At 38.3% G+C, this 10,137-nt stretch overlaps 1 long non-coding RNA gene across 3 annotated transcripts; it reads left to right on the plus strand.

Annotated features, from left to right (window-relative positions):
• The first annotated feature begins 1,777 nt into the window (after window positions 1–1,777).
• On the plus strand, window positions 1,778–7,535 carry LOC143687163 (uncharacterized). 3 transcript variants are annotated; one of them, XR_013177443.1, is made up of 3 exons: window positions 1,778–2,074; window positions 4,928–5,118; window positions 7,336–7,535. It is a non-coding gene; the product is annotated as an uncharacterized LOC143687163 (long non-coding RNA). The 3 variants fall into 3 exon arrangements; XR_013177445.1 differs by lacking the exon at window positions 1,778–2,074 and adding an exon at window positions 2,552–2,574; XR_013177444.1 differs by lacking the exon at window positions 1,778–2,074 and adding an exon at window positions 4,278–4,390.
• The last annotated feature ends 2,602 nt before the right edge of the window (window positions 7,536–10,137 follow it).

Raw genomic sequence — 10,137 nt, forward strand, 5'->3', positions numbered from 1 at the left:
TAAAAATAAATCTTGTTTTATTATCGTTTTACAGTCACAATTAGTATGGAGAGATAAGTCCAAGAGTGTTTGCCAAAAAAACAAACCATTCGCTCATTTGGACGTTGAAAGGTGAAACTTGTTTCCTTACTTTCTTCATTCACATTTACTGGTATATAGAACGAAGGAGTCTAGGAGAAGGCAAAATTGTGAAGTTGGTTGAGCTGCCCAGAATTAAGTCTCCCCACCCTGTTTGATGTCTTCTGACTTCCTGGACCCCTGACTGAAATAGCTACCAGGTTACAGTGATGCCTCTAGTGCCCTTTATAGGGAAACATATTTTCTGACTGAATCAAAAGAGCACCTCCAACCGTAGGAATGTCAGTATAAGGCAAGGGTGTGAGGGAAATGTTTTGGTACAATTGGACTTTTCTGGGGCTTCTCAACAAATGTGTTGAGGCAGCCTTCTGTGAAGAGCTGATCACTCCCATTCACAAAACCTCTGGTCCCATTCAAAAGGTAAATATGCTACCTCTGATATTGAGTGGCATTTTCCCCCAAAACCACACTCAGTGATTTCTTCACTACTTGAAAGCAAAGTTCTGTGTACTTCTTGGATCCTATGGTGACTTTATACAGGAAAACAAAATGACCATAAGGTCTTTTATAAGCCCTCCCCTTTAAGACCTTTGCAGGGTTGAGCTGATATTGTTATGCTCAATACTGATTAGATAATTACCAGGATTCTTCCCAGAGATAAGTCATTAGGGCTATTCAAATTGCATACACATGAGAAGACCCACTGTCCCAACAGTGATAGGGAGGATGTGTTTTCACTTTCCCGGGAGTCAGGTTTTTTTTGGTTTGTTTTTCATTGTGTTGTAAATTAATCATCCAAGAGCTTTCAACTAAGCAACAATGATTATGCACCTAGCCCTGGGGATGAATAGTTAAACAAAACCCAATACAAAGCACATTTTCTCATAATTCATAGTCAACTTCTCTTGGTACAAATGACCTTACTCTTGAATAATCTATGGCTATTATTTAGATCTTATTTCTAAATAATTTATATTATTTCTAATGTAAATCTGCTTTCTTTTTCTGTCAAGGAAAATAATCCTTTTTACCAACATGTACCATATCGTTAATGTAAATGAAACCACGATTGTCAAATGTTGTTTCTTCTGCCTATAGAAAAACATAAATCTCTCTTGATACATTCTGGTTGTGTTATGTTTTATCTATCTGATATAGAATCATACCATTGAGTATTCATGGATTATTCCATTTAAAACATGTTCTTTAAAATACAGTAATCTAATATGTGAACAGGGAGTTTACAATGAATACCTCACATAATTTTCAAAACCCAATACAAAGCTTATATATATATATAATTATTATTCACATTTTACAGATTTGTAACTAAAATTCAAAAGCCTAAGTAAAACATCCTGGTAGTGGTAGTAAGTTGTGTAACAATGAGTTGAATGATGCTCTTTCTGGCTCCTAAGCTAGTGATTTTTTGTATTAACCTGTGTGTCTACTATAATGATTGCTAATTTGACACCAAAATCTAAAACATTGAACCTAGAATTTATATGTAGGCACCTGGTTTGTTTGACTTAATGATCATAGATCTAGAGTTTGACTTTTTTACATCACTATCAAACCTTACAAATGGACATAACTTATGTGAAACTCAGCTTGAGAACTGAACTCTTGGTACAAAGTAAACAGAATTTGATGGTCTGGAAAATTCTGAGTCTCAAGAAAGGGCAACCCCAGAGATAGGGCTCCACATGAGGATTTAACAAAACATGGAAGCAGTCAGCCATTACAGGAAAAGCAAGGGTTGGAGATAGTCTTATCCAGAAAGGATTTGTGGAGCATCCTATTGTCTGATGGTTATGACCCCTGCATAATAACAAGAGTCAGTGGTATCTATGTAAATGGGACCACTGCCACTCTGAACCAAAAGGGATGGAAAAGGGACAAATTGAAAGAAAAATGACTTCAGAAGAAGAAGCTAAGGTCTGGAGCCAGGAAAACTTGGGCCGGGAGAACGGACCCACGCAAGAACTTTGAGAGGGTGAGTCTGTGCCAAAGGCAGAGGGTGGGCCTTCCTCCTTGATATTCTGGAAGAGTTTCGGTGCCCCAGGTCTTGGAGAGGGTGGAGCACATAGACCTGGGTTTGGAGGAGCTGGAAATTGCCCCATTGTTCTGAGGGGGTTGAGCATGTACCCCAGAAATGGTATAGAGCCTGGGTGCTGCCCCAATGTTGGAGAGGGTGGAGCTGAGAAAAAGTTGCTCCCCCAATGAGTCCATCCTGTCACCCTCACCCCACCGTTTAGAGAAAGCAAGGCTGCTACCTGGGCCCTTGGATAGGGTGGAACTGCTGCTTTCTAAAGCACCAAGAATAAATGACTCTAAGACTTTGAAATTCAATGGAGTTTGCTCTGCAGTTTTTTGGAACTGTTTGAGTTCAGTGACCACACCTTTCAATTTCTCCCTATGGCAACGGAAACATGTATCCTATGACTGTCCTTTCTTTGTATATTGGCAACAGAAAACTTGTTCTGAGTTTCACAGGTACAGAGACAGAGGAGAATTTTTTGCCTTAGGACAGACCATGGCTGTAACTGACTAATGAGATTTTGTATAGTTTTTGACTTTGTAAGGTATTTGTATTGTTACTGAAATGGTTTAAGGTTTTTGTGATATTATGATGGAGTGAATGTATTTTGTATATGGAAAGAGCATATCTTTTGGTGTCCAGAGAGTGAAATTTGCTGGTTTGAAACTATTAAGTAGTTTCAAACTACACTTATACAGGTAAATCTTAAATCTTCAAGAATATTGTTAATTCTTTGAGTACAGGGGCCATGAATTACTGCCTTTGCATCCTTCAAGTCTATAGTAAAATGTGGTATAACTGAATACTCAGTAAATAGTTACTTTAAACTAACATATGCATATTGACAAATGGAAACCAACTAGCCTCATAGCTTCCTATCCAATACTATTTTTTTCCATGTGCAATTTTGTCATACTATATTTATTTAGCAAATTTTTAAGAACCAGACTGCATCCTAATTTTATCCTATTAATTTTCATTTTGTTATATTATTACATGTGCTTTGAATTGCCATGACTTCTGACATTCATCACGTGCATATTATACATTTATTTGATGAATTAATGTTTATGTTAATCCAAAAGCATTGATAATTTGTTTCACAATTTCCTTCCTCTAGATACCTTTCCTTATGTTGTCTTGCATTAGAAAGCAGATTTCAGGTACTATCATAAACTCAGCTACACCTAATTGTCTACTTTTTAGTAGTTCCTTCTAAATATGGTCCAACTGATATCTAATTCACTGATGTACATTTACTAACAATGACTTCCACCTTGTCAACAATCAATACGGCATTTACCAATAGTCTGCCCAGTGTCCCTATTTGCAGGTTCAGAACCCATTTATAACAGTAGCAGGAATCATCTGATCCATTTGTTCTCAACCCAGGATCCTTATTACAACTACTGGAGAAACTTCTAGAAAATACTGATGCCTTTACCTAGACAAAGACCTATGGAATCAGAATTTCCGGAGCTCATTTCTGGAGCTGAGTTCCAGACCTTGGGAGTTTTTCAAGGCTTTTTCAGGTGATACTGAAGTGCAACCAGGTCTGAGAACCTCTAATCTAGCCACATGTATTAGGTTTCCATTTCCCCTCACCAATGTTTAGCCTTTTCTGAGCAATCAAATAAACAAGAATACTCTAAGAATACACTTCAGGATTTCTCTGTTTTCCCTCTCTCATTCGTTTCCACAGTACCACAAGCTCTCAGCAGTGAATCTGTCCTCTTTTTAATCATGTTTTTTTTTTTATGTAAACATAACTAAAGACAATATTCTAACATTTCTGTGCACTTAATGTGCTTGCTTTCCTTATCCTGTTCTCATTGGTTTAAGTGATCCTTAGCTATGTGCCTATATTAGTTAGAGTTCAAGTGCAGACAACGGAAACAAGTCTAGCTAGTACAGACACAAATGGCTTTTGTTGCAGATATTAAGGGGCTTATAAAATCACTGGAAGTTCTGAAAGAGGAAGCTCTAGATTAAGTGCCTACAAACTTGACACCCCTGGGGTCACACAGCTTCTGCCTGGATCAGCAAGACAGCTGCTGCCCCACAGCAGGCAGTCACAATTCCGGAAGCTGGTGACAAAAGCTATTCAGCCTCTACATTACAGGAGAACATAAGGGCAGGCAGTTGGAAAAGATGCCAAGTGAGATAATACTCAGTATTTGCCCTAGGGCTCTTCTTGCATCCTCTGAGATTGACATTTTAAATTATGACCTCTTCAGAGAACTCCTGATGGAACCACATGGACTAATTTAGGTAAATTCTATTTTTCTTTCATCAGAGTTATTTGCAATTGAACGATTAGTAGGACATATGAGAGTTTTCCAAATGGATGGGTAGAGTATGTTATGTGATCACACTTTCTATAATATTTTTTAAATCTACCTACCATAAATTTAGATTAAATTCTGATTATGCTTAGCCTTCCTCTCCATTGCTAGCATAAATGCTAAAAAGTGCATAAACATTTGCTTCTAAGGCATAAGTTATTCTCAACTTCACTAACCAATTCTTCCTCTATGCTCTGAAATATACATTTTCTGGATAAGAATAGTAGTTATACTTATAATATCATTTATTTTTTCAAAGACAGAAGAATTATCCTTCAAAAAATTATGCAAAAATCTGAAATGTTTTCTAGAAAAGGAATGTTATCAGTATTAAATATAAGTAGATAAACTCCATAGATAAACACACAACAAGAAATACAGGCATAGTTAATACAGCCCAATAGTGCGGGAAACCACTAGCAAGTTTCCTTTTGGCCACTCTTTCTTCTCTTTTTCCCTGTAGACATGCTATCTCCTGGGCAAACTCTACAAGAGCTGCTCGGATCTCTGTGGAGGCCACTGAGGAAAGAGAAAGCCTAGACTGAGAAGAGCAAAGGCTGAGGGAGTGAATCACCCACAGACTCTTCCCAGAGGGAAAGGAGATATCACCTGAAATTATGAAGAGCTAAGGAAAGAAGAATGAAATTACTGATGGTTAGTATTTGATATCTGTCACATCACTGATTTCCAACAATAGTCTTGTTTTTATAGCCGAGGCTTTGATAAGTCAAGTAACTAGCCTGAAATCACGCAAAGTTCAGATCCAAATCTATTTTACTCAAAAACTGGTTTTCTTTACCCCCAACTCACTACCAATTCAGATTTCATGTGGTCACCAGAATTGGGTGCCAAATAGTGAGGAAGACACAAAGGGTAGGTCCGAAAAGTGAGGACAATGGGGCTGGTGTTGCTTCTGAGCAGCCTCTCATTTGCTATTTCTGGCACAGTACAGGAGAGATGGTTTAGCTTTTTAGGGGATGAATTTATACATCATCGTAGCCAGTTGCACTTGGGTTCAAAGCAACTGACCTACTCAGGTGGATAATGTGTCCTTGGATCAGGACTTAGATGCGACTAGGGTACAGATGCAATAATTTAGAAAGTTTGTTAGAGGTTGGGTCACGGGTGGCAGATTAGAGGCTGTGAAATTGCCTGTTAGTTACCTCAGGTGCTAGGAGATCAGTCTCATGGGTAAAGTGACAAATTGTATGAGTTTTCCCCAGACCAAGGGTTTTCTGGGACATGAGACTTTCAGTGCTAAAATTAGGAGAGTACCAGGCAAACAGGGATGGATGTTCACCCTGTCATGGTATCAAAAAAGATACCACTCCTTATCAACTAGAGATCTGCATGCTACAATTATCCTTCTCTCTTGCTCCCTCCCCTCATTCCATCCGTCACCAAGGCCTGCTGATTTTACCTTCCTATCTCAAATCTCTCTTCTCTCCTCCATCTGTATGACGGCCACTTTTTAGGCTCTCGCCCTCTCTCCTTATCACCAGACCTTCTAACCGATCTCAGACTCTATTCCCAAAACCCTCCACGGTGCTGCCATCCTCTGTAATGCTGCCATAAGTGTAGTACCAAACAAATTAGATCATGTCATTTTCCTGCTCTAGACACGTCGATGGTACTCCACTCTGGAAAGGAGACAATCAAATGTCCATACATAATTTAAAAGACCCTACAGAATGTATTGCCAGCCTATGTCTTCAACCTCATCTCCTTCCATTGCCCTACTTCACATGGCTCTTTTCTAAAAAGCATTTTCCCAACAAAATACGTGCGATTCCTGGCTCCAAGCAAAACATATATGCACACACGAACCCACATGTTCTTATATCTGCTGGCCTCAGCATCTGATTTTCATTCTGCTTGGAACCTTCTTCCAATCTTTGGCCAGGTATAAAATTCCTATTTATCTTTCAAAACCTTTTGTAATGAGAGGAGGCAAAAACCTACAAGAATGACTCTAAGGAAAATACCCTCAGTGGTTGGAAACAATAACTTGATAAGCTGCTTGGAGTTAGGAGTGATTTCTAAAAGGCCATGATCTGGTAACAATGGAATGAAATATTACATAGATGGTACAATCTCACACCTTGAAAACGAACTGCATAGCTATGTGTACAAACCACGTGCTTGTGCATTCAGGACTGCTTTTCTTTTAGCATGTCTCTCTGTACTTACCCACTAACATAGATTGGAACTGCTGGTATTTCTCAGAAAATAAAATTTTAAACTAGATGTCTGTTAATCAGTAGTTAATCTTACTAAGGGAGATGGTTAATAATGATCGCTAGAAGGCTGACAGAGCAATGGTTGCAAAGGTGTCGTCCTCATGGATCAGCCACGGCAGCAGCATCTGGGAATTTGTCAGAAACGTAACTCTCAGGCCCCTTCCCAGGGGGTAGTTTGAATTAAATCAGAAATTTAGGGGTGGAAGCAGAGGACAACAATTTCTCTTTTAATAAGCCTACCAAGTGATTTATTGCATTCCAAGTTAGAACCACTGTAGTTTGAGAATCCTTATTAGATTCCTATATTAAACCACATCATCATAGAGCTGCTTCCTTGGACAGCCTTGCATTATCTCTGGTAAAACTGCCTTTTCTGAATAGTTTGATGAAATGCCATGCTCACTTTGAAGGATAAGTTATGAAGCCAAAATGTCTGTGCTTGAATCCCACCTTCACCGCTTACTAATCATCTCCCCACCAAAGGCATGCTCAGTTCCCAACCCCTGGTCTTGTGGGTGTGAACCCACTTGTAAATAGAACTTTAGAAGATGTTATTAGTTAAGGTGTGTCCAAACGGTGATCCTTAATCCAAATAGCTGTAGTCCTTATGCAAAATATATTGTACACACAGAGAGAAGCTATGGGGAACTGCCAAAAGCTGGAAGTCAATAGCACCTGGAAGAGAATATGCATTTCTAAGTGGTAGAAAAGCCTAGGACCAAGGATCTACTGTAGCCAGTCCCAGAAGGCCACAGAGTTCTGAGAGAAAACATTGCCTTCTTGATGCCTCAAGTTTGGACTTCCAGCCTTAAATCATGAGCCAATAAATTTCTGTTGTGAAGTCAACCCATTGTATGGTATTTGTTTGAGCAGCTAGGAAGCTAAAACAACAAGGTTGTTTGAACATGAAATGAGAAAATATATGCAAAATACTTAGAACAATGGCTTCTTAAAACAGCTCTATGGAACTGGACTTTGAATTTCTTCTCTGGGTATTGTGGAGGAAGTTAGTCACCCTATTCAAAGTTCCGTCTCTTTGAGGATCCACAGAAATAAGGATCCCTGTTTGGCTGTTGGGTTGTTGTTGTTGTTGTTTTTCTTTCTTTCTGGGTACATTTTGAATAATAATATAGCTTCCTTCTCAAATAGGTTGCCAGATACTGAGAACCAATATTGTGGCCCATCTCTAACTGATCCCACTTTGCACATTTCCACCCCCTGCCCCATTTTAGCATGCATTTGAGATGAGGGTAATCCTTCCCGATTTCAAGATTCTCCCTGTACCTAAAAACACATTCAGGGCAGCTGTCTACTATTTTCCCACCCCACACTTTCAGAAAAGCTATTGCTTGATTTTTATCTCTTATTGGAATGCCCCTTCGGTCTGACAGCCTCATGGAAACTCTTTCCAACCTAACTTTGTTGCCTATTTCCTATTGTCTTAGCTAATGCCTATTATCATAGCTGATAGGGTGAACACTTTGGTATTTAGGAAAACAACCCAGTTGTTTGCTAGGAAGATATTGTAGATCTTCTTATTTGCAGATTCTGAATTCATGAATTTCCCTACTTGTTAAAATTTATTTGTAACTCAAAATGAAATGAAAAATTTCATTTTGAAAATTTTTTTTGAAAAAAAATGAAAGTAGTGCTTTCATAGTTATTTGTGGGCATGCACATATTGCTGAATAATTTGAGTTGCCCAACACACATATTCCCAGCTAAGGTCAAATGAGGCAATGCTCTTCCTTCTTATTTCAACTCTCATACTGTAAAAAATGTCCTTTTCCATGGTGCATTTAGAGCCATATTTTTCACATTTTTGTGCCCGTGTTCCAAGGTAATTTTTCTGTTTAAAATGGTCTCCAAGCACAATGCTGAAATGCTGTCTATTGTTACTAAAAGCAAAATAGCTGTTGTGATAGTAAGATTCAGGTGTCAACTTGGCCAGGTGATGACGCCCAGTTGTTCTGCTGCTGTGGACTTCAATCAGCAGCATACGAATTTCATCTATGGCTGATTACATCTGTGTCAGCTAAGGGAGTGCCTTCTGCAGTGCATGGGGTTTAAAAGAGAGACATCAGCAGAGAGAGCAGCAGCTCAAACCCAGATGTTTGGAGGTGCCTAGTCACCCCAGAGAAAGCAGGTTGAACCCAGAAGCCAGGAGGAAAGGACAGCAGACATCATTGTGTGCCTTCCCATGTGACAGAGAAAGCCAGAGAAAAGGCAGCTGCCTTTCCTCTGAGGAACTGTAAATTTATAACTAAATAAATCTCCTATCTAAAACCCAGTTCATCTCTGGTATGTTGCATCCCAGCCATCTTAGCAAATTAAAACATCTGTGATGTGCCTTACAGAGAAAATATGTATGTTGGATACACTTCATTCAGGCTTGACTCATAGAGCTGTGACCCAAGAGTTCAATGTTCCTGAATCAACACTATATATTAAATAAGATTTCTTTAAAAAGAAACATGCATAAAACAAGTTTATGTATAGATCAATTGATGGAAATATTGTGACCAGAGACTCATAGGAAATTAATCTGTATTTCCTAGGAGCAGTGGTCCAGTATTCACTAATTCAGTGTTCATGTCAACATTGTTAAAAACAGCTACTGGGAATAAATAGGCTTGACTGCCATTTTTCCGAAAAAGTATTGTACCTTGACAGTGACTATAAGTTTTGAAAATTCCTTTCATTTTCCATACTCGTAAGACCTTGGCTACAGTCCCTATCATCTTTTCTCATTGTCTGATTACATCTCTGTGCACAATTCCAGAGAAATAGCTTAATCTTCACAATTCTTCCTTTAAAAATCAAGGGTTTAGATTATATGTCTTCTCATATCCCTTTCAGCTCATACATTCTATATTTTTAGACACATATATTTAAAGAATCTATTTTCAGTACATAAGTTAAATTTCTCTTTTTAAATTAATATAGTGTTATCAACTATTTGGAGAGACTTCTAACTTTTGAGGCTATGTTTTCCCTAAAAAATGAAAAATAACTATACTTAAAAAAGGAGAACCCAAAGTCAATCCAAACAAGTGTCCAAGTGACTTGTCACATAAGACAATTTTTAGCACAAACCATTGACATACAGGGTTCAGGAAATCCAGTATGCATACTAGATAGGAAACTATAAGACAATTTTAAATGAAATCACTCATTTTCTCATACAGCCAGGAGCTCACTGTGATCATCCATCCTGGAAGATGTTTTCATAAATATTGTGTTAAACTGTACCTCAGGATTGACTTTATTGTCACATGTTTTCCCTAATTATTTGGCAGCTCTTCTTCAGTCTAGGAATTGACTTTGAAGTTGGTATAACTTGACAAGACAAACTTTGGGACAAGGAAAATTAGCGCAAAAGTAAACTTCAGTTCAGAATGCCAATACAACTCGGTAGAGAAAGAATAGTCTT

Source organism: Tamandua tetradactyla, chromosome 1 (assembly GCF_023851605.1).
Source record: "Tamandua tetradactyla isolate mTamTet1 chromosome 1, mTamTet1.pri, whole genome shotgun sequence".
Taxonomy (NCBI): domain Eukaryota; kingdom Metazoa; phylum Chordata; class Mammalia; order Pilosa; family Myrmecophagidae; genus Tamandua; species Tamandua tetradactyla.